Below are 25,904 nucleotides of genomic sequence, written 5' to 3'. Positions count from 1 at the left end.
ACAATACTTTGCTTAACAAAGTGAACATTGATTTAAAGAGGCTACAATGTTAACACAAACCGCTTAATCAATTAATACATTAGTATTGGAACAACCTGCATATGGCGACAAACTACCGTTATCCAATATGGCGGCCATGACGTCATCCAACATGGCGACCATGACGTCAATCAAAATGGCGGATTTTGGAGGGGAAGTATGAAATTTGGCGAAAAGTGCCACCCCCCACCCCCCCACCACCAGAAAAATGGCGCAAAGTTCAAATTCCAACAGGGTAATGCACCACACCCCTCTTATCTCTACTAAGCAAAGAAAATGGCCGGAAAAAAGTACTTGTCTTTATTATTTAACCAATTTCAAGCAGGTGTGTTCGCGACTGGGTCTCGACTCCAACTGGCTTAGTTCATATTGGTGCCACCAGAGGGCGCTCTCCTGATGTCAGATCATGATGCAAGCACCGTTATTCAGGATGCCTGCACCCAGTGTGTTCACCACGAGCTCCAGAGCCCAACTGACTTAGTTCGTATCGTAGCCACCAGAGGGCGCTACCGTGATGTCGGGTGATGACACAACATCGTCTGCTCTCTCTCTCTCTCTCTCTCTCTCTCGCGTGCGTTATGATGGTATAACCGAACACGCACCGCGTCAGCGGCCTGCGAGGGAACGGCTGGTGAATTCACAGCCTCCAACCTAGAACTTAATACTTGCGTGGGAAATAATCTTCTGTAAATATCCTAACGAATTTAACTGAACACAAGTGACACCAACATCACTCATCTAACCTATGAATTACCGAAGTACTTAATTCCATTTCAATTTTAATCATATTCAATAAGTTAATTTACAATTTCAATATTCAATGATCAAATGAGAAGTTCCACATTTTCACACTATCATTGCGGTGTTCATTCATGACCTAACACACCCACCCCTAGAATTCTGCACTCCTATTGGCTACTGCATTAGTCATGTGGTTCGACTTCATAGAACCTAGGACTCGGAATCAATTTTTGCGAATACCACACCCACCTGGACTTGTAATGAAATAGTTAAAGTCTCCACTACGATTCTCAACCCTGCACCATACACCCTTACCGACCCATGTTGGCGGGCTAACGTGTGCTAACGTGCACTAGCCTGTACTAACGTGCACAGCACATGACCTTGTTCTCTTCATAAATAATAACATTATTCAATATTTATATCCTTTTCACCTTCCAACATATACATCATATTCTTCCTTGCTGTCCTTTACAATTAGTCTTTCTTCATCCAACAGTTACAATCACAAGTCAACACAGCGTTAGTGAACACGTCCATCACCTACCACACTTCAACTAAGAATGTTTCAGACTGAGCAGAGGCAAAAATCGTGCCATGATAAGACCAAAGATTTTTCTCTCTCTCTGACGTGCACATTGGTAACATACAAAAATCAAAATGACATGACCACCTTACACGCTATCTCAACTGCTTCATGATGGATACGACAAAAAATGCTTGTCGCTATCTGCAGCTAAAAAGAGAAAACCCAGATGTGTAAACTAATTCTGCGTTGCCTCTGTCTTTGCAATATGTACTGACATAAATTCTGTACAAATGACGGTAGTCAGATATAGGCCTGTCTAACTTTCAGGTACAGTTAATCAAGACAACCAGACCCAGTGAGGAGAACTTAACGTATCCTCTGGTGGTCACTTCGCCCGACCCAAAAGTAGTGGAGAAAAATATGGAAACCTCAGAAACACTGTGAGTGTATGGGTTTTATTCTGTCAAGTTGCACAATGGATTGATCCAACAAGTACCCTTTGGCTCCTGCAAGAAACAATTTCTACCTCACACTACTACAGAAGTCAGACAGATACTCCTAACATACCAACAAGAACTGCTTGAAAAACATTCAGCAACAAATATCTTCTGGATTCGTCTGCTGTAAGGAAAAGACAGAAAAATATTCTATATATTATTACATAACTAGTGGGATACTTGGGTACGGGACTATTGCTAGTTAGTGTAAGAGAAACATTAAACGGACGAAAAATATTATTTATTACAAAAAATTCTGAGAAGTCAAGTGAAACTTTTTGTTATAAAAAATAATAATAAATTTCCGGGATCTTTTCGGAACAGTAGATTGCCTCTTACGGATAGGAATGCTATTATTTTACAGAATATGGAAAGGTTCTTTTCTCCCTTTTCTTTTCTTTCTATCTAGATTGACCATCGCCAATCAAACTCTCCCGACGCCTTGATAAAGTCAAGGACTCCTATCCGCCCCTAGTCTAACTATTGACGTGGTACACTGGTCAGATAACCAGTCCACCGTGATGCCACTCAATACTCGTTTAACGAGTACTCTGTTCGTGTTCACACCGCACAATAAGTGTGATGGCCAACACAGTGAACAATGCTTAATCGTGAGTGACCCAACATAGAGTTAACTCCAATTCACTAATGACAGAGGTGCTCTCCCAGTGAAGTACTGAGGAGAGACTTTGTCCCTCGCTCTTTGCGTACACATACGACCGCACTCGCTCTCTTTACGTGTAACTGCTCCAAGAGCGACAACAGAATGGCCCCTTTTTCTGTAAAAGTTGCAAGGGTATATCATTCGCTGCCTTCCTCCTCTGACTCTTTGCGTCAGAAATATTCCACCAATCCACATTGCTCTTTTTAACGGGAGAATGACGTTTCGTTTAAGACGACCATTGCGGAAATCTGTATCATCTCTGTTAGGTGTATACTGTCCTCCTGTGAGAACTCCTTAACTACACAGTTGGTCCATGAAAAAACGCGTCTTCTGGGCGCTCCCACACAATGTAGCGGAATCTGCTTTTAATTCTAACACAGGGGTCGTTATCCCTGCACTCCGGCAAAAGCTGTCTTCTCTCTGGGCAGTCACTTCAGCCGAAGTAGGTATGTTGCTGACCCAGCCCTCTGAAGGGACAGTCTTCCCAGTGGGCTGGTTTCCTCTTTAGAATGAAAACTCCTGTGGCCGTCATGTTGTGTATGCCAGCCTCGACTTTTTTCAACCTCGGTGCGCACTTGTGATTTACTTATTAGATTTGCATATCACTTACATGAATTCATACAACATTATCTCTACCTTATCGAGTTTGGGTACAAATGAAAAGTCTTGATGTGCAGAGTACGATTGTGAGGACGGAATATGTAAGAAATGAAGGTCAGGAGACCACGCCACCTTACAACACGTTACCATGAGTAACACGATGTAAGAAACACGTTGGCATTCAAAACAGTTTCCAGTCTTCTCTGAATGGATGAATATAGATCCTTTAAGGTTTTGAATCTAATCGTACACCTCTCCTACTGAAAAATAGCTTCAATTCAGGTAACTATTATGGTGGATAGCGATCATGCAAACTTCTCTCCAGCTGGCCGGGGTGGCCTAGCGGTTCTAGGCGCTACAGTCTGGAACCGCGCGACCGCTACGGTCGCAGGTTCGAATCCTGCCTTGGGCATGGATGTGTGTGATGTCCTTAGGTTAGCTAGGTTCAAGTAGTTCTAAGTTCTATGGGACTGACGACCTCAGAAGTTAAGTCCGATAGTGGTCAGAGCCATTTGAATCATTTTTGAAACTTCTCTCCGGGGTAAACTACAAAGGTTCAATGATATTGAGAGCTGGTGACTGCGTTGACCAGGGGAGATGCAACAACACCAGGTCTGGAGGACGCGAGCTGTGTGAACAGGTGTGCAGTCGTCTTGGAACACGGCCCCACCACTGGGAAGGAAACATTGTACCATGGGATAGATTGACTTGATCAGCCAAAATGGTCGCATAATCCTTGGCTTAAAGCGACCTTGCAGAATACCCGTGGAGCTGCGCAAATCATCGTCAAACCCTCGGCATTTTTCACTCTTGGGACGCAAACTCGGTTAGAACTTGGAAACAGTGTGGAACAAAACTCATCTGAGGAAATGACATTCTTCTTTTGCTCCATACACTAGGTTCACACTTCGGCACTACTTTTTCCAACTACGGGCATTTTCATCACTGATGAGTGATTTTGGAACTCCAAGTCGCCCTTGACAAAGGGCATATAATTATTTTGCAGAGCCTGTGAACGAGTATCTTGAAAACAGCGAAACTGTCGAATGTTCAGGTACAGTACTAATGACGTAAGCATCGACTATAAGAGATAGAAGGACAATGAACCTACTACTAGGTGCTAAATGGTTGGACGTCCACCACTCTTCACAGTACTTTGGGTTTGGAGGGTTGCTGCTCTGTACGGTAGGAATGGTGGTGATCTGTGGCAGCTCTGCCGAAAGCGCGAAATGCTGATGCACGCACAAGTGTTTCGCAATATGCAGTTCGAAGTACGTTGTTGAACCTGCAGCTCCACAGCAGACCACCCTAACGTGTTCAAATGACCCAACAACATCGTCAGTTACTATTGCAGTGGGCACGGGACCGTGGGCATTCTACCGTTTATTAGTGGAAACGTGTCGGCCCTTCGGGTGAATCACTTTGTTGCTACAGTAGGTCGATTGTCGTCTCCACAACGCGTTCATCGAGACAGACGGCGGCTCGAAAAGTGCAGAGTGACACGCATGCAAGCTGGTGGGAGCAGTATTATGCTACGGGAGACATTCTCCTGCTCTTGCAGGGCACCTGCGGCAGTAATCTAAGACACGCTGACAGCTGCCAACCACCTGCATCCCTTTATGCTTGATGTCTCCCCTGACGGCGATGTCATCTTTCAGCAGTGTAACTGTACGTGTCTCGCAGCCAGAACCGTGCTACTGTGGTTTGAGGAGAATTACAGTAAACTCAGTTTATGTCTAGGCGACCAAATTCGCTTGATGCAAATCCTATGGAACGCTACTGGGCGCCATCACCGCGTACGCAAATCAGCGGCCCGTTATTTCCGCGAATTACATGGGCTGTGTGTAGACATCTAATGTCACATACCTCCAAAAACCTACTAACAATCCCTGGTACGCAGAATCAGTGATGTATTTGGTTCCAAAGACGGACGAATAATATATTAAGTAGGTGGTAATAATACAGGGTGATTCAAAAAGAATACCACAACTTTAGGAATTTAAAACTCTGCAACGACAAAAGGCAGAGCTAAGCACTGTCTGTCGGCGAATTAAGGGAGCTATAAAGTTTCATTTAGTTGTACATTTGTTCGCTTGAGGCGCTGTTGACTAGGCGTCAGCGTCAGTTGATGCTAAGATGGCGACCGCTCAACAGAAAGCTTTTTGTGTTATTGAGTACTGCAGAAGTGAATCGACGACAGTTGTTCAGCGTGCATTTCGAACGAAGTATGGTGTTAAACCTCCTGATAGGTGGTGTATTAAACGTTGGTATAAACAGTTTACAGAGAATGGGTGTTTGTGCAAAGGGAAAAGTTCTGGACGGCCGAGAACGAGTGATGAAAATGTAGCACGCATCCAGCAAGCATTTGTTCGCAGCCCAGGAAAATCGACTCGCAGAGCTAGCAGAGAGCTGCAAATTCCACAATCAACCACATTGGCACTTATCTGTCCGTAACTACCTGAACGTCAACTACCCGAGACGATGGATCGGCCGCCAGGCAGCCCGTGACAGAGCACTTCATCACTGGCCTCCAAGAAGCCCTGATCTTACCCCCTGCGATTTTTTCTTATGGGGGTATGTTAAGGATATGGTGTTTCGGCCACCTCTCCCAGCCACCATTGATGATTTGAAACGAGAAATAACAGCAGCTATCCAAACTGTTACGCCTGATATGCTACAGAGAGTGTGGAACGAGTTGGAGTATCGGGTTGATATTGCTCAAGTGTCTGGAGGGGGCCATATTGAACATCTCTGAACTTGTTTTTGAGTGAAAAAAACCTTTTTAAATACCCTTTGTAATGATGTATAACAGAAGGTTATATTATGTTTCTTTCATTAAATACACATTTTTAAAGTTGTGGTATTCTTTTCGAATCACCCTGTATTTTGGTTCGTCAGTGTATCTGGTAATGTTTACGGGCAGACAGACAAAACTCAAAAATCGAGAATGAGTGTTTTTGAAACATTTCTCTCGTGAATTAATCATTTTCTCATGAATTTTTTTCTTACAAATGTCTGGCAATCGCTTTTCCTACAACTTCTTTTATGTGGTCGTTCCACTTAAACGCCTCCGAACGCCTACTTCTAAGTATAATGCCATTGTTAAGGCTCCCTTGTTAATTCAGGGAAATGGAGTGTTGTTCAATCAAATTAGATGATATTGAAGGAATTAGATTAGGAAACGACACACTAAAAGTAGTAGAGTCTCAATGTCCATGCAGAAGATTAATGATGATTGTCAAAATAAGAAAAGAGAAATTTGCTAATATTCAGTATAAACGTATGTGTTAAAAAGTCTTTTCTGGAAGTATTTGTCTGGAGTGCAGCCATATGTCGAAGCGAAGAGTGAAGGATAAGAATCAAGAGATGTAGAGGCTTGCACAAGCCACAATAGTGTGGAAAGCTGCTCAAATCAGTCTTCGGACTGCAGACCACAACAACAACAGCAATTTTTGATCGCTAGTAATGTAATCGAGCAGGAAGGAGCCTTTCAGTCTAATGATAATTATTGCGTTATATTTATTTATGTCGTACTCCCAGCTGCAAATCGTGGTTCACGTCGGCTGCCTAGGATCAGAGGCGATTCTCGGTTCCTGCAGGTGGCTGGCCTGTCTGATGAACACAGGAAGCAACTCTCGCGGCGTGAAAGCAGAGCTGGCGTTTGACAGCATCGTTCCCGGAACTGCTCACAGTCATCTGATTTAGAGAAGAGTGGAAGGCTCAAATCAGAGGCCCAGACGATACTGCTACGAACCTTAGTATTAGTTGCGTATTTGTTGACCTCTGTCATCAGGTAGGCAATTATAGTACCCATATTAATAGGCCAGGGGTGTTGTAGCACAGGAAGCGGCATTTAAGGTAGCGGAGTAAGTGTGGAGTGCACATGTGGGTTTTTTTTAGGATAGAGAAATCCCTGCACAGGCCCGATGCCTTCTGAGTTCACAGTAGAATTCGTCGTGGCAGATACAGAAAGAAAATGTTAATATGGTATTCATTAACTACAGGAGCGTCTGTGAAAAGACTTCAGAAGTAGTCTCGCTCTTAAACGGTGACAATGCCAAGACAGTATTAGCAACAGAAACATGGCTGATACCAGATGTTAATACCAATGAAATCCCAGAGACTGATTGGAGTGTCTATCGCAAAGATAGGTTGAACACAGGTGGTGGAGAGATGTTTATAGCCGCAAAAAATACGATAATATCTAGTGAGAATGCCGAGCGGTTCTAGGCACTTCAGTCCGGAACTGCGCTGCTGCTACGGTCACAGGTTCGAATCCTGCCTCGGGCATGGATGTGTGTGATCTCCTTAGGTTAGTTGGGTTTAAGTAGTTCTAAATCGAGGGGACTGATGACCTCAGATGTTAAGTCTCGTAGTTCTTAGAGCCATTTGCTTTGAATCTAGTGAGAACAATACAGATTCCTCACGCAAAATAAATTAGGTGAAAACAAGTGTTAAATATGGATCAAATATTGTCATCGCTGTTTTCTAGATTTTTTTAAGAATATTAATAATCAGTCGTGAGCTGCACAAATTTTTATTACACTACTGGCCATTAAAATTGCTACACCACGAAGATGACGTGCTAAAGACGCGAATTTTAACCTCCAGGAAGAAGATGCTGTGATATGCAAATGATTAGCTTTTCAGAGCATTCACACAAGATTGGCGCCGGTGGCGACACCTACAACGTGCTGACATGAGAAAAGTTTCCAACCGATTTCTCATACACAAACAGCAGTAGACCGGCGTTGCCTGGTGAAACGTTGTTGTGATGCCTCGTGTAAGGAGGAGAAATGCGTACCATCACGTTTCCGACTTTGATAAAGGTCTGATTGCAGCCTATCGCGATTGCGGTTTATCGTATCGCGACATTGCTGCTCGCGTTGGTAGAGATCCAATTAATGTTAGCAGAATATGCAATCGGTGGGTTCAGGAGGATAATACGGAACGCCGTGCTGGATCCCGACGGCCTCGTATCACTAGCAGTCGAGATGACAGGCATCTTATTTGCATGGCTGTAACGGATCGTGCAGCCACGTCTCGATCCCTGAGTCAACGGATGGGGACGTTTGCAAGACAACCATCTGCCCGAATAGTTCGACGACGTTTGCAGCAGCATGGACTATCAGCTCGGAGACCATTGCTGCGGTTACCCTTGACACTGCATCACAGGCAGGAGCGCCTGCGATGGTGTACTCAACCTGGGTGCACGAATGGCAAAACGTCATTTTTTCGGATGAATCCAGGTTCTGTTTACAGCATCATAATGGTCGCATCCGTGTTTGGCGACATCGTGGTGAACGCACATTGGAAGCGTGTATTCGTCATCGCCATACTGGCATATCACCCGGCGTGATGGTATGGGGTGCCATTGGTTACACGTCTCGGTCACCTCTTGTTCGCATTGACGGCACTTTGAACAGTGATGTGTTCCGACCCGTGGCTCTACCCTCAATTCGATCCTTGCGAAACCCTACATTTCAGCAGGATAATGCACGACCGCATGTTGCAGGTCCTGTACGGGCCTTTCTGGATACAGAAAATGTTCGACTGCTGCCCTGGCCAGCACTTTCTCCAGATCTCTCACCAATTGAAAACGTCTGGTCAATGGTGGCCGGGCAACTGGCTCGTCACAATAAGCCAGTCACTACTCTTGATGAACTGTGGTACCGTGTTGAAGCTGCATGGGCAGCTGTACCTGTAAACGCCATCCGAGCTCTGTTTGACTCAATGCCCAGGCGTTTTAAGGCCGTCATTAAGGCCAGAGGTGGTTGTTCTGGGTACTGATTTCTCAGGATCTATGCACCCGAACTGCGACAATGAATACCCGTTTATCATCTGCATTTCTTCTTGGTGTAGCAATTTTAATGGCCAGTGGTGTAAAACAGAAACCATTTTTTGTTGCAAAGAGATATTTTTACAAAACTTCCATAACCAACTTTCTCCTCCGAGCGCGTAAATATTCTGTTGACGCTCATTCACACAGTAAAGGTATGATAACAGTAACAAAATGAGAGGAATCAGAGCTCACACGAAAAGTCTTGACTGTTGGTTTTTTTCGGGAGCTGTTCAACAGAGGAATGATAGAGAAATAGTGTGAACGTGACTCTATGAACACTCTGCCAGTCACGTAATTGTGAACTGCAAAGTAGTCACATACATATAGATGAAGGGTGTGTGTTATAGGACCATTTCTTTCCGCAATGTGTATAACTGATCTAGCAGTTAACGTCGGAAAGTCGATGATGTTTTTCGGGGATTATGCTGTTGTATACAAAGAAGACGCAACGCTAGAAAATTATAGCGAAATCCAAGAATACCTGTAGAGGATTGACGAAAGGCGTAGGGAGTGGCAATTATCCTTCAGTATAAACAAGAGTAACGTATTGCAAATGGATAGACAGGTAGGCCCTTTATTGCATGCTTAGACGATTTTATATCAATCACTAGAAGCAGTTGTTTCCATAAAATAGCTAGGGGTATGAGCACACGGAGAGATTTGTGATGGAACGACTACAGAAAGTTAAACGCGATTAAGGTCTACTGTTCAATTTCCGAGAACGGACGTTCCTAGGAGACTCAGTATATTGCTTCCTCCTATGTACGTTGAAGAGCCAAAGAGACTAGTACACCTGCCTAATATCCTACAGGGGCCCCGCGAGCACGCAGAAGTGCCGCAACACGACGTGACATTGACTCGACTAATGTCCGAGGTAGTGCTGGCGAGAACCGACAACATAAATCCTACACATCTGTCCATCAATCCGCAAGAGTACGGGAGGGTGAGATCTCTTCTGGACAGCACATTGTAGGGCATCCCAGATATCCTCAATAAAGTTCATGTCTGGAGAGTTTGGTGGCCAGCGGAAGTGTCTACACTCAGAAGGATGTTCCTGGAGCTACTCTGTAGCAGTTCTGGACGTGTGGGGTGTTGCATTGTCCTGCTGGAATTGCCCAAGCCCGTCGGAATGCACAATGGACATGAGCGGATGCAGGTGCTCAGACAGATGCTTATCTACTTGTCGGAGTCGTATCACTCCATCTACACACGCCCCACCCCATTACAGAGTCTCCATCAGCCTGAATAGTCCTCTGCTGACGTGCAGGGTCCATGGATTCATGATGTTCTCTCCATACGTGTACGCACCCATCCGCTCGATACAATTTCAAACGAGAGTCGTTCCATCAGGCAACATGTTTCCATTCATCAACAGTCCAAAGTCGGTGTTGACGGGCTGAGGCGAGATTTAAAGCTTTGTTTGGTGCAGTCATCAAGGGTACACGAGTGGCCCTTCGGCACCGAAAGCCCGTATCGATGATGTTTCGATGAATGGTCCGCACCATGACGCTTATTGATGGCCCAGCGTTGAAATCTGCAGCAACTTGCGGAAGGGTTGCACTTCTGTCTCGTTGAACGATTCTCTTCAGTCCCGTTCTTGCAGGATCTTTTTCCGACCGCTGCGATGTTGGAGATTTGAGGTTTTACCGAATTCCTGAGATTCATGCTACACTCGTGAAATGGTCGTACGGGAAAATCCCCACTTCATCGCTGCCTCGGAGATGCTGTGTCCCATCGCTCGTGCGCCGACTGTAACACCACGTCCAGTCTCACTTAAATCTTGATAACTTGCCACTGCAGCAACAGTAACCGATCTAAAAACTGCGCCAGATACTTGTTTTGCTATAAAGGTGTTTCCTACAGCAGCGCCGTGTTCTGCCTGTTTACATATCCCTGCATTTGAATACGCTTGCCCATACCAATTTCTTTGACGCTTCAGTGTACATCTCGAGAAAAGACCAAGAAAATAAAATAGGAGATTGGAGACCACACAACGGCTTACCAGCAATTGTTCCTTCCGCGAATCATTCGCTACTGGAATAGCAAAAGGAGGAAGTGAAACTGACATAAGAAGTACTGACCGTAAGGTGATTTGCGGGGTATAGATGTAGTTGTAGTTATTTAAAATTATGAAAATTATATTAATGCAAACAGGAAAGAAATGAAGCAATTATTCCAGGCGTAGCAAGTGTGTAGCGTTATGGGTACCGGTATTTGTGCTACAAATATAAACTGGACCTTGGTTCCGACAAGTGGCTGCGCGTCCCATTCTCGAAACCTCTCCTATCTGGCTCCAAAGGGTTTGACACGTGCTGTGGGCCTACAGCTGTGCTACGCAAACTAGCAGAGTGGGAGTGGATCGCGCTGCAGTACACGGGAAATACTTTGGACCGCTCGGGGCTAGAAGCTTTTAATATTAATTAACTTTTTCGTGTAGCTGATCTCCCTTAGAGGGCAAGTTTTTTAATTAATTTCGTACTGGTCGGTCAGGTAAAAGAGAAAGAAGGTTAATTCTCCAAGTCTTTTCCGCTAAGTGCTCAAGTTTCGTTGGCTGTTGTAAGAGAGCGAGTTCCCTTGCGCTCCGTAACAGCTGCTGCCCTGCGCTGCAGCAGGTAGAAGCGACATTTCTGGCTGGAACCACTCCCAAGGACTTCTTGATTTTGGTATTTTATTTCAGAGCCAATGATGGTACCGAGCAACTCTGTGGATATTTTATTACTTTTGTTAATTTTTTTGAAGGAAGGGAAATGGAGGTTTAATGTCCCGCCATTAAAAATCCTGATCTCAGTACTCTGAAAATTTTAATGTAAGTCCAGAGTGGTGTCGCATACCGCGAACACACAGAAATGAGACGGGGATATACCGTATCTCGTAATCTATTTGAGAAGGTAGCGGACACTCGAATTCCAAGAGAAATAAACACCATTTCAGACATAAACGTTGTTACAGCTTGTGCAACTATAGAAAGGAAAACGGATAAAGTTAATGAGTTGTTCGAAGTATCAAAGTGTGTTACTTGTCAATGTCCTAATAATATGATACAATTTTGTCTCCATAGCACTCTCTTATTCGAGAAAAAATATTTCAGACACAATGTTGAACATTGAGATCGCACACAACATTCACACCTCGAAAACGAGGTGATAAAGCTCCCACAAACTAATTTTAAAATTTGTACCAAACCAACGTGCACAAATCTTTTCCGTATCTACCAACGTTTCGTTACTTAATCTACAAAAACTGAGCTCCCATCGGCAGATTCTCAATGCCACAACTTCTGCTCATTGGTAGTCCAGTGTTAAGTCGACGGATCTATTTTGTAACTGATGTCATCTAGTTTTTGTACGTCTATTCTTGTGATTGGAGGTCTGAGGGACATCGTGTGTTCACTTGGATAATAAAAAGAAATATCTACAGCCGTCCTTACGATGTCATTTATTATATGGCTAGCAGTTTCGGAGCTCCATTGCATCATCTTCAGGCTCTAGCTGATGAAGACTGGGTTAACACCATCCGTATACATGATTCATCAGTGGCCAACATCTAAAACTGGTTTTCAGAGACTACCTGTAACAGCTATGTTGTCTCTCCAACCAGGGACTGTCAACTAGTCTGAAATATTTTTCCTCGAATCAAGAGCGCGCTATGGAGACACAATAAAATCATACTATTTGGACATTTGCAAGGAACACTTTTTGTTTCTTCAACTAGTTGATGGTTGGAGAGACAACATCACTGTTACAGGTAGTCTGCGAAACCCAGTTACAGATGTTGACCACTAATGAACCGTTTGTACGTATGATGTTAATTCCTTCAGCGTCAGCTAAGGTGTAAAGATAGTCCACTGAAGTACCAACACTGGTAGCCATACAACAAATGACATCGTAAAGTTGGCTGTGTGTGTTCCATTATATTACATGATGTCTTCTTGATTTCATAAATAATAAACAGAACCTTTTGCTTCTTATTTCGCAGTTAAAAAAAACATATATTGCACTGTGATTAGTGTTGCCAACATCTCGGTCTATGCGTATTACCAAGAAAGAACGTGTTTGTATATCCGTATGTGCGTATGTATGTTCAACATCTCCTCCTAAACAACTGGATTGATTGCAACCAAACTTGACAAGCGTATCACATGGTATCTGGAAAGAATCACTGTGGGAGTGGGAACCACCCACCTCTCATAGGGATGGGGGTGAAATATAAGGGTAACTAACTGCGCGCAAATACCAAGACTACACTCCTGGAAATTGAAATAAGAACACCGTGAATTCATTGTCCCAGGAAGGGGAAACTTTATTGACACATTCCTGGGGTCAGATACATCACATGATCACACTGACAGAACCACAGGCACATAGACACAGGCAACAGAGCATGCACAATATCGGCACTAGTACAGTGTATATCCACCTTTCGCAGCAATGCAGGCTGCTATTCTCCCATGGAGACGATCGTAGAGATGCTGGATGTAGTCCTGTGGAACGGCTTGCCATGCCATTTCCACCTGGCGCCTCAGTTGGACCAGCGTTCGTGCTGGACGTGCAGACCGCGTGAGACGACGCTTCATCCAGTCCCAAACATGCTCAATGGGGGACAGATCCGGAGATCTTGCTGGCCAGGGTAGTTGACATACACCCTCTAGAGCACGTTGGGTGGCACGGGGTACATGCGGACGTGCGTTGTCCTGTTGGAACAGCAAGTTCCCTTGCCGGTCTAGGAATGGTAGAACGATGGGTTCGATGATGGTTTGGATGTACCGTGCACTATTCAGTGTCCCCTCGACGATCACCAGTGGTGTACGGCCAGTGTAGGAGATCGCTCCCCACACCATGATGCCGGGTGTTGGCCCTGTGTGCCTCGGTCGTATGCAGTCCTGATTGTGGCGCTCACCTGCACGGCGCCAAACACGCATACGACCATCATTGGCACCAAGGCAGAAGCGACTCTCATCGCTGAAGACGACACGTCTCCATTCGTCCCTCCATTCACGCCTGTCGCGACACCACTGGAGGCGGGCTGCACGATGTTGGAGCGTGAGCGGAAGACGGCCTAACGGTGTGCGGGACCGTAGCCCAGCTTCATGGAGACGGTTGCGAATGGTCCTCGCCGATACCCCAGGAGCAACAGTGTCCCTAATTTGCTGGGAAGTGGCGGTGCGGTCCCCTACGGCACTGCGTAGGATCCTACGGTCTTGGCGTGCATCCGTGCGTCGCTGCGGTCCGGTCCCAGGTCGACGGGCACGTGCACCTTCCGCCGACCACTGGCGACGACATCGATGTACTGTGAAGACCTCACGCCCCACGTGTTGAGCAATTCGGCGGTACGTCCACCCGGCCTCCCGCATGCCCACTATACGCCCTCGCTCAAAGTCCGTCAACTGCACATACGGTTCACGTCCATGCTGTCGCGGCATGCTACCAGTGTTAAAGACTGCGATGGAGCTCCGTATGCCACGGCAAACTGGCTGACACTGACGGCGGCGGTGCACAAATGCTGCGCAGCTAGCGCCATTCGACGGCCAACACCGCGGTTCCTGGTGTGTCCGCTGTGCCGTGCGTGTGATCATTGCTTGTACAGCCCTCTCGCAGTGTCCGGAGCAAGTATGGTGGGTCTGACACACCGGTGTCAATGTGTTCTTTTTTCCATTTCCAGGAGTGTATATTCATCCAACATTTGTGAATGAGAGCATACAGTGATTTGTAACGAACTGTACACAAAATTTCAAACTTTCTATGAAACTTTTTCTCGCTGACAACCCCCACACGAATATAAAGAGAAAAAGTTTATCGCTTACTACATCTTCGCTGTCCCTGGAGTAAAACAGCCGTATCAAGCACAATGGTTCAAATGGCTCTGAGCACTATGGGACTTAACATCTATGGTCATCAGTCCCCTAGAACTTAGAACTACTTAAACCTAACTAACCGAAGGACATCACACAACACCCAGCCATCACGAGGCAGAGAAAATCCCTGACCCCGCCGGGAATCGAACCCGGGAACCCGGGCGCGGGAAGCGAGCAAGCACAATGTTTTAACTATAATTTCTGTGCTGCTAACTCCTTTCGTAACACCTGTTGGAGAAAGTATCCACGTTTTTCAATAAACGTGCCTGGAAAATTATATCATTGTACGACTCACAGTTCAGGAGATACGACGTCATGGCCACAGAGATGCGCGAAAAACTAGGTTTTCTTAAAAATCGGATATTACCCAGACTGATCCCGTCCGGTGTTCGATGAGAGTGGTTAGCGACTTCCAACTAACGTCAAACATAATTTCAAACCTTTTCAAAAAAATTTCACGTTAACTCATTTGTAAAATATACTGAGGCGACAAAAGTAATGGGACGGCGGTGTGCACGTACGTTGATAATCCAAAACATTATGACCACTGCCCACTGCAAGGTTGGATGCCTCCTGGTGGAGTTGTGGGCAAGTGACCCAGTAAGAACAGTATGTAAGCCAGGCAGAGGCAGATGGGTGATAATTCTAGCGAATATGGGAGCACCGTATGGAGAAATCCAGCGATATAAGCGATTTTCCAAAGGGCAGATTATTGTTACGCAGGACATGTGAACGAGTATCTCTAAGATGGCGAAGCTGGTCGAATGTTCACGTGCTGCTGTCGTGAACATCAACGAAAAGGGGTAAGAGGACAGTGAAACTACCGGGTGATCAAAAAGTCAGTATAAATTGGAAAACTGAATAAATCACGGAATTATGTAGATAGGTACAAGTTGACACACATGCCTTGGAATGACGTGGGGTTTTGTTATAACCAAAAAAATACAAAACTTCAAAAAATGTCCGACAGATGGCGCTTCATCTGATCATAATAGCAATAATTAGCATAACAAAGTAATACAAAGCAAAGATGATGTTCTTTACAGGAAATGCTCAATATGTCCACCATCATTCCTCAATAATAGCTGTAGTCGAGGAATAATGTTGTGAACAGCACTGTAAAGCATGTCCGGAGTTATGGTGAGGCATTGGCGTCGGATTATATCTTTCAGCATCCCTAGAGATGTCGGTCGATCACGATACACTTGCGACTTAATGTAACCTCAAAGCCAATAATCGCACGGACTGAGGTTTGAGGACTTTCGAGGCCAAGCATGACGAAAGTGGCGGCTGAGCACACGATCATCACCAAACGACGCGCGGAAGGGATCTTTCACGCGTCTAGCAATATGGGGTGGAGCGCCATCTTGCATAAACATCGTACGTTCCAGCAGGTGTTTATCAGCCAGGCTGGGGATGATGCGATTCTGTAACATATCGGCGTACCTCTCACCCGTCACGGTAGCAGTTACAAAACCAGAATCACGCATTTCCTCGAAGAAAAAAGGCCCGATAACGGTAGATGTGGAAAATCCAACCCATATCGTGACTTTCTCGTCGTGCAATGGAGTTTCGACGACAGTTCTAGGATTTTCGGTAGCCCAAATTCTGCAGTTGTGGGCGTTGACAGACCCTCGGAGCGTGACTTTTGCTGTCCAGTGCCATCTGTCGGACATTTTATGAACTTTGTTTTTTTCTTGTTCTAATAAAACCCCATGTCATTCCAAGCATGTGTGTCAATTTTTACCTCTCTATCTACATTATTCCGTGGTTTATTAAGTTTTCAAAGTTATATTGACTTTTTGATCACACGGTACCACTAGGCTTGTCAGTTCTTCAAAGTGGGATACATGGCAATCGGTAGCACCTCTGATGAGAGAGCATTATTCCGGTGGACGCACATGTGTTTCGGGCACACTATTCAGTTGGAAACGTGTCGGCTAGCCGAATGAATAACGTTTTTGCTACTCCGGGTCGACTGTCATCTCCATAAATGACGTCATCCAGGCTAACGCCTGCCCGAGACGCGCAACTCGCTACGGACGCAGGCTGGTGGCAGCAGTTTCATGCTATGACCGACATACTCCTGCGCTTTCATGAGACCTTCGATACTAACCTAAGACACAGGGTCAGTTGCGGACCACTTGCATCCCTTCGTGCTTGATGTCTTCCCTGACGACGATGTCATCTTTCAGCAGTATAACTGTCCCTGTCTCGAAGCCAGAATCGTGCTATAGTGGTTCGAGGAGCATGACAGTGTAATTACGTTAACGTCATGGCCACCAATTTCGCCTGATGTAAATTCGATGGTTCCTATCTGGGCCGCTATCGAGCTCCATCACCGCTTACACAAATCGGTGGCCAATTATTTACCAGAATTACGTGACTTGGGCGTGGCCACCTGATGCCACATAGCTGTACGAAGCTACCAACGAACTGTAGGATGGACGATACGCGTGGTCGGTGGTATATTGCGTTACAAAGATGGCCCAGCAAGCTATTAACCAGTGGTCGTAATGGTTTGGCTAGTCAATGTAGAGAGATGGCGGTAGTGTCGCGTATGGGAGGTATAAAAGGGCAGTGCATTGGCGGAGCTGTCAACTGTACACATGTGAGTGACGTGGAAAGGTTTCCGACTTGATCACGTCCGCACGACAAGAATTAAGACATTGAACGTAGAATGGTAGTTGGAGGAATGGAAGTTGGAGCTAGATGTATGGGACATACCATTTCGGAAATCGATAGCGAATCCGGTACTCCGAGGCCACAATGTCAAGAGTGTGCCGAGAATACCAAATTTCGGGCATTGCCTCTTCATCATGGACAACGCAGTGACCGACAGCCTTCACTTAAGGACCACCCGCCCGGTAGCTGAGTGGTGAGCCCGACTAAATGTCAATCCTAAGGGCCCAGGTTTGACTGGCGGCAGGGTCGGAGACTTTCTCCGCTCAGGGACTGGGTGTTATGTTGCCCTCATCATCATCATTTCATTCCCATCGACGCGCAAGTCGCCGAAGTGGCATCAAATCGAATGGGTGCTAGATTGAGGAAGCTACGAAGAGTAATGAAAGGAAAGTTGCTATCTGATGGAAAATCTCTGTCTAGCCGAGGCAGATTGACAGATACTAAAATAGACCTTCTTCAGAGTTATCATAGACTGGCCGTTAGACGAACTGCACCTCTGAATGATGTTACGGCAATGAGAAAAGCTCTGTGGACCACCTTCTTTCATAAATTGTCCATAGATGGCCACCCTCTTCACGGACTTTGCCCTAAGGGAGCAGATTCTTGGTGTGGTTACCAAAAAGCAAAAGAAAGTGATCAAATATACCATCAAAGCATTCTCCTCTTGAGCCTGTTATGAATGAAATAAAACCAACTTTTAGAGACCTGAGTGACCCTGTTTTGCTTAGAAAATGTCTTCATGGGTACTCAGAATACAAATGAAAGTTTCAACCATTTCATATGAGAAAGATTACCCAAGAATGTTTTTGTAGGACTAAATACATTAGAAGTTGGTGTACCATATGTTTCAATAATGGAGTGATAGGAAGGTTGGAAGTCCTGTGAAATTTAGGCATAAAATGTGGCTCTAATATGGAAGATCAATTGCTTGTGTGTGACAGACAACGGGTGCATGAAGCTGAAAGATTCGCTCTTCAAGTTACCAAAGAAGCAAGAAGTGCTAAAAGGAATGACAGGAGGAAGCTTGAAGATGAAGAAATGCTTCAGGATGAAGACTATGCTTCAGGAATGCTCTGAGGCACAGTTTAATTGGACTCATTTCTTCATTCACAATTTCCTGCAAGTTGTAATTTTTAGAATTCAGGTACAAATATTTCCTAAAGTTGGTAAATAATTGCTCTAATTTTTTTCTGTAACTTGCAATAGTCCATACTTATGTAGTAGACCTAAGCTTCATTGCAAAATCATTTAAATTATAGAAAAAAATAACATTTTTGTTGGGAAAAAATTATAAAAATTAAAATGAAAGATATGATATCTTTTATCCATGTAATATACGTAATAGGTGGAATTAAATAGGTCTAGTAACTCAGCCATCATGTCATGCAAATCTGGTAAAAATTTCGTCTCTTTCAAACGGATAACATTGGATTAAATGGTACGTCAATTTGGCGAAGCATTTTAAAAAATGCATCAATTTCCTTCAAATTTTTTAATAACCCTAAGCAGGTTCAAAAATATTGAAAATACTTCTAATTTGTTTAGAAAGTGTGCTGCACTACCTGATAACCACAATAAGTCTGTAAAACATATTCGTTATAAACAGTTCACGAAAGACGTAGGTGTTGATCTTTACATAATATTGAGCCGGAAAAGTACTCTGTATCATTAAGACATACAGAGTAACATTATACGTTGCAACCAATATTAATTCAGTTATTACTAGATTTGACAGTGCTGTGGAGAACAGTATCCTAGACTGAGAAGAAACACGTTTCGACATCTTTAATATAACACTTACGTGGTCTTTGTTGGAGTCTGTGTTAACAATTCCCACATCTACATCTATATCTACATCTACATGATTACTCTGCTATTCACAATAAAGTGCTTGGCAGACGGTTCAATGAACCTACTTCAAGCTGTCTGTCTACCGTTCCGCTCTCGAACGGCGCGCGGGAAAAACGAGCACGTCCATTATAATTATCCGGGCTGTTATGCCGTGGTCGGTTGATGAATTCTGTGGTGATTCCCAACGTTTCGTCTCCGACTGCGGGAGACATCTTCAAGGGGGTCCGTAGCTTGATGGAAGGTCCAACACACACACTGGCTCGCAACTGACTGCCGCTAAATTCCGTGTCCGCGCGCCCCCGCGCCGCGGCGTGACGTCACGTGTTTTGAAAACGTCAGTGCAATTGGCCGCTGTCCGTAGCCGTCGATCGCCGTTGCCATCACCCAGTAGTGGACGATTGGTACACATCTTCTTTAACACCGGCATCCATATACCGTTTAATTTGACGCCCTCCTCCTTTCGGTTGAAATTATTTGGGTGTTAATAGCGATTTCGATTGCCTCCCTGTATAGCCTTTCGTAGTATCCGGTCGTGGCCGCTAGTACTTGCGTCTCTTCGAAACGAATATTGTGGTTCCCTGGTTGGAAAGCATGCTCCGCAACAGCTGATCGTTCCGTTTCTCCTCTTCTACAATTTCCCTTGTGCTCTTCCAAACGTTTAGAAACAGTTCTTTTGGTGGTACCCACATAAACATCACCACAGTTGCATGGGATCCTATACACTCCAGCTTTTTCCAATGGTTTGCGAGCGTCCTTGGCAGGCCTAAGGTGTTCCTGTATCTTCCTGGTGGGCTTGTAAATTACGGTAATATTCCGCTTCGTCAAGATCCTCCCTATTCTTTCCGTTACATTTGTAACAAACGGCAGGAAAACCTTAGATTTTGCAGTAGCTTGTACGTCAGTATGATTTCTGCGTGGCTGCCTCAACGCACGTTTTATTTCGGCGGACGAATATCCGTTCTTCGTTAGTGCATTGTGGAGATGTTCCATCTCAGCGTCGAGCAACTCAGGTTCACAAATATTTCTAGCTCTGTCCGCTAACGTCTTGATAACACCCCGCTTCTGTTGTGGGTGATGGTTCGAATCCCGGTGCAAATAACGGTCCGTGTGCGTGGGTTTGCGGTACACTGAGTGGCCCAAACTACCATTTTCGTTTCTAAACACAAGCACATCAAGGAAATGTAGTTTGCCGTCTACCTCCTCCTACATTGTAAACTGAATTCTTGAGTTTATACTGTTCAGATGTTCGTGGAACCGGCTTAGTTCCTCCCTACCATGTCTCCACAATACAAACGTGTCATCCACGTATCGGAACCATACATTTGGTTTCTTGCTGGCAGTACCTAAGGCCTGTTCTTCCAATTTCTCCCTAAAGAAGTTTGCAATTACGGGACTTAGGGGGCTTCCCATAGCCACGCCATCCGTTTGCTCATAAAACTGTTCATTCCACTTGAAGTATGTGGTCGTCAAACAACACTTAAACAGCTCTAAAATATCGACAGGAAAAATTCGATGCAGCTGTTCCAATACATTCAAAACACGTGACGTCACGCCGCGGCGCGGGGGCGCGCGGACACGGAATTTAGCTGCAGTCAGTTGCGAGCCAGTGTGTGTGTTGAACCTTCCATCAAGCTACGGACCCCCTTGAAGATGTCTCCCGCAGTCGGAGACGAAACGTTGGGAATCACCACAGAATTCATCAACCGACCACGGCATAACAGCCCGGATAATTATAATGGACATGATATTTCCGGCCGTGAAAGTTTACATTTTAGTATAAAAACGAGCACTTAACTTTTTCTGTGCGAGCCCTGATTTCTCTTATTTTACCGTGATGATCATTTCTGCCTCCGTAGCTGAGTGCCAACAGAACGTTTTTGCAGTCGGAGGAGAAAACTGGTGATTGAAATTCCGTGAGAAGATCCCGTCGCAACGAAAAACGCCTTTGTTTTAATGATTGCCACTCCAATTTGTAAGTAGGCTGTTTATGTTTTCTTATTGGCAACGTTACGTAGCGCTCTGTATGAGAATCACTGGCTGTGCTGTGTGCAGTCTGTGGCTAGTTTGCATTGTTGTCTACCATTGTAGTGTTGGGCAGCTGGATGTTAACAGCGCGTACCGTTGCGCAGTTGGAGGTGAGCCGCCAGCAGTGGTGGTTGTGGGGAGAGAAATGGCGGAGTTTTGATATTTGTAAGAATGGATGTTATGAACTCCTATATATATTATGACTTTTGATGACTATTAAGGTAAATACATTGTTCTCTATTAAAATCTTTCATTTGCTAACTATGCCTATCAGTAGTTAGTGCCTTCCGTAGTTTGAATCTTTTATTTAGCTCGCAGTAGTGGCGCTCGCTGTATTGCAGTAGTTCGAGTAACGAAGATTTTTGTGAGGTAAGTGATTTGTGAAAGGTATAGGTTAATGTTAGTCAGGGCCATTCTTTTGTAGGGATTATTGAAAGTCAGATTGCGTTGCGCTAAAAAATATTGTGTGTCAGTTTAAGCATAGTCTTGTATAATTCTTTTAAGGGGACGTTTCAAATTTACGTATCGTGTCTGTGGCACTATCTCCCTCATTTCGCGATAATACAACACGAGCTGCCCTTCTTTGTACTTTTTCGATGTCATTCGTCAGTCGTACCTGATGCGGACCCCCACACCGCACAGCATTACTCCAGAATAGGGTGGACAAGCGTGGTGTAAGCAGTCTCTTTAGTAGACCTCGGTTGCACCTTTTAAGTGTTCTGCCAATGAATCGATGTCTTTGATTTGCTCTACCCACAACATTATCTATGTGATCGTTCCAATTTAAGTTATTTGTAACCGTAATCCCTAAGTATTTAGTTGAATTTGCAGCCTTCAGATTTGTGTGACTGATCGGATAATCGAAATTTAGCGGATTTCTTTTAGTATGCATGTGAATAACTTCACACTTTTCTTTATTCAGGGTTAATTGCCACTTTTAGCACCATACAGGTATCTTACCTAAATCATTTTGCAATGCATTTTGGTCATCTGATGACTTTATAAGACAGTAAATGACAGCATCATCTCCAAACAACCTAAGACGGCTACTCAGATCGTCTCCTACGTCGTTAATATAGATCAAGAACAACAGAGGACCTATAACACTTCCTTGGGGAACGCCGGATATTACTTCTGTTTTACCCGATGACTTTCGGTCTATTACACACAGTTTACAGGTAAACAATAAAAACTATAGGTGGACGGAACACAGTTTAAAATTTTTCTTTAGCCTTGATTGTCTGGAAGATTTATTTGTATATACATCAAGTTTTGTGTATTCTAGACAAACTGAAGAACACTGTTAAATAGAACAAAGCAGCTGTTCTATCTTGTAGTTTACACCACACAGCACATTTCAGATACTGTTTATTAGTATTTAACACACTCAGACTTACATAGGACAAACACACTATCTCTTCTATAATTATAGCTCATACTTTCGAGTCTGGTAATAGCATGTTCTTTAGCCGAGGAAGATATAAAAGTTTCTCGTAGACGCATATCAGGGCACTCTATAAAATCGATCAAATGATTGCGAAATCTTTGTTCGCTACCAGGCTTGTGATTTGTCACATAAATTTCTTATACATCTTTATCCTGCAGTTGGAGCTCATTCACATTAAATTGTCTGTTCTAACTGTCTTGTCATTAAGAAACGTAAACATGGTCCGTAGTAGGCTGTAATGGGTGGCTGCACGGCGATGAATGCAGAGAATGTAGTGCTTTTCCGTGTTGGTTTTACTGGTGCTTCACAGTGACAAGTAGCCGCAATTAGCTAATCGCACGATTAAATAAAAATCACATTACAACCTAGTATGGACCATGTTTACGTTTATTAAGCATCTGGAGGCTGTGGATTCCCAGAAATACAGACTTTTAGTGTCTAGTCATTGTTCATACTGTCATTGTTGTTCCCCTGCTAGTCTTCTACCACACAGGTGCTACGATTCGATGTTAGGTAACCACTTTGTGAAAAATCTCAGCATAACAGTGCGTTACATCCAGGTCCATGTACTGTCTCTCAGGTGCCATCCCTACTTCCACACCACATAATCTAAGACACTACATCTCATAGGCCACACACCGCATCGAACTATCCTGTACACCCGCTGGCATGCAGGTGGTATCCGAGGGGAATCTTACCCCAGTATTCTTCTTGCTGTCACACTGTCGTTCTTATGTAGAAGAAATGGTAGTTTCACCTTGATGCCGTTTTTTACAGAGATAAACTTGAAGAATTTACGATGTAGATAACTGTTAAATATGTCACACATTTCCTTCTTCAACATCACAGATCATCCCATCTCTAATTGTTCTTGGCAGACAGCTTGGTAGACAGCTGCCCCCTCTGGATGCAACCTGGTACATCCCAACGCCCATTTCTGTAATATGGGAAATGCAGCTTTGAAACTGTCAACAAGTCTCCACTTGTTTGAGACCTTGCTGGCTGAGCATATGCATACATCTTAGCAGTCTTCCTGATGTCACACGCATGCAGTCCACTTCTAATCCCTCCCATTTTCCTCCTTCCTTCGCGCTTTCTGAGTGGTCAGCGCGACGGATGTCGTATCAAACGGCCCGGGTTCGATTCCCGGCTGGGTTGGAGATTTTCTCCGCTCAGGGCCTGGGTGTTGTGTTGTCCTTATCATCATCATTTCATCCCCATTGACATGCAAGTCGCCGCAGAGGCGTCAACTCGAAAGACTTACAACAGGCGACCGGTCGAACCGACGGGAGGCCCTACCCATACGGCATTTCCATTTTACCTCAATAATACGACATAAAAAACGTTTTATGTTTGCTAATTCACCCTCGCCTCTTCTAAATCTAGCATGAAATGAATTAACCTTCTTTGATTTTTTTTTTAATTTCATTTAGCGCCGATCCGCCGGCTGTACTCCTTAATGGGGAAATCTTGGCTGCTTTGGCGAGTGGTAACTCCTTCCCAGAGAGCTACAGCCTGTCCTCGCATTAGCATTTGGCTTGCTGCAGCAGCGGCTGAACCAGCGGTCCATGTTTCACTGCACACCGTTTTGTCTCCAGGTGCGCCGTTCCGAGCCTCGCAGCTATCTTTACATCCCATAAACTAGCCAGGAGGAGGGGCCGCAATTTAGAAACGGTGATGCAGCGCATTTTAATTTACGGAAGAGGCAATAAAGCGTGCGGCGCTGTCTCCGCCTCTTTCGCCCCAATCCACCCAGCGACCTGCAGTCTTGCTGCGTCTGCGGCCAGCCGTAGCACGAACGAGATGGCGTGAGGAGGGCATCCAACGTAAGAAGCAACCGTAAATACACACACCTACTTCTTACAGCTTTCAGCATTAATCAGTCTATCGGTTCCCACTCTTAATGCCCGATATCCTCAGTGCTACGGATACAGAAGTTCACAGTTTCTACCGGTGTGAAAAGATTGTAAAGACAATACGCCCGTGTAATACGGAAAGGACCAGTAGGGGTCACGAGAGACGGACCCACAAGTACAAAGTTTGGCGGGGAGTATTGCCGATACAAAAGCAGCAACACCAGAACTGGTCGATCAGGAGAGCTCAGTGATTTCGAAAGTGAACTGAGTAACAAACCCGTCAGCGACATTTCAACCCTTCTAAAGCTGCCCAAATCGACTGCTAGTGTTGTGACTCTAAAGTGCAAACGTGAAGGAACAACGACATCCAAACCAAGACCAGGTAGGTCTCAAGTACTGATGGACAGGGACTGTCGAACAACGAGAAGAGTGTTTGTTAAAAATGGCATCAGTAGAAGGATTACCCGTGAGTTTTAAAGTGGTATAAGAAGTCCAGTTACTGCAATGACTGTGCGTAGGGAGATAACAAGAATTGGGTACAGTGGTCGAACAACTCCTCATAAACCACACATTTCTGCAGTCCGTGCTGAGTGACATCTGAGGTGGCGTAAAGAGTGCCGCCACTGGACTGATTGGAAACGAGTGATTTGGAGTCATGAATCACGCCGTACCTTTGACAACCGATATACTGACTAATGCTAAAAAATGTAAGAAGTAGGTGTGTCCATTTACGGACCGTTATGGAGTAAGGGGAGTAGCTTACAATTGGTTCGCCTCTTACTTTAAGAACAGAAAGCAGAAGGTAGTTCTCCGCAATATTGAGAGTTGTAGTGATGTTCAGTCCCAATGGGGCCGTGGCTGTTTCTTATCTATATAAATGATATGCCTTCTAGTATTAAAGGTGATTCAAAAATATTTCTGTTTGCTGATGACACCAGCTTGGTAGTGAAGGATCTTGTGTGTAATATTGAAACATTATCAAATAATGTAGTTCATGAAATAAGTTTGTGGCTTGTGGAAAATAATTTGATGCTAAATCACAGTAAGACTTAGTTTCTAACTCACAATTCAACAAGAACTGATATTTTGATCAGGCAGAATGGGCATATTATAAGCGAGACGGAACAATTCAAGTTCCTAGGCGTTCGGATCGATAGTAAGCTGTTGTGGAAAGCCCATGTTCAGGATCTTGTTCAGAAACTAAATGCTGATTTATTTACCATTAGAACAGTATCTGAAATAAGTGACAGTTCAACACGAAAAGTAGTCTACTTCGC

The sequence above is a fragment of the Schistocerca serialis genome, chromosome 9 (assembly GCF_023864345.2).
Source record: "Schistocerca serialis cubense isolate TAMUIC-IGC-003099 chromosome 9, iqSchSeri2.2, whole genome shotgun sequence".
NCBI lineage: Eukaryota > Metazoa > Arthropoda > Insecta > Orthoptera > Acrididae > Schistocerca > Schistocerca serialis.
This window is presented reverse-complemented; position numbering follows the sequence as displayed.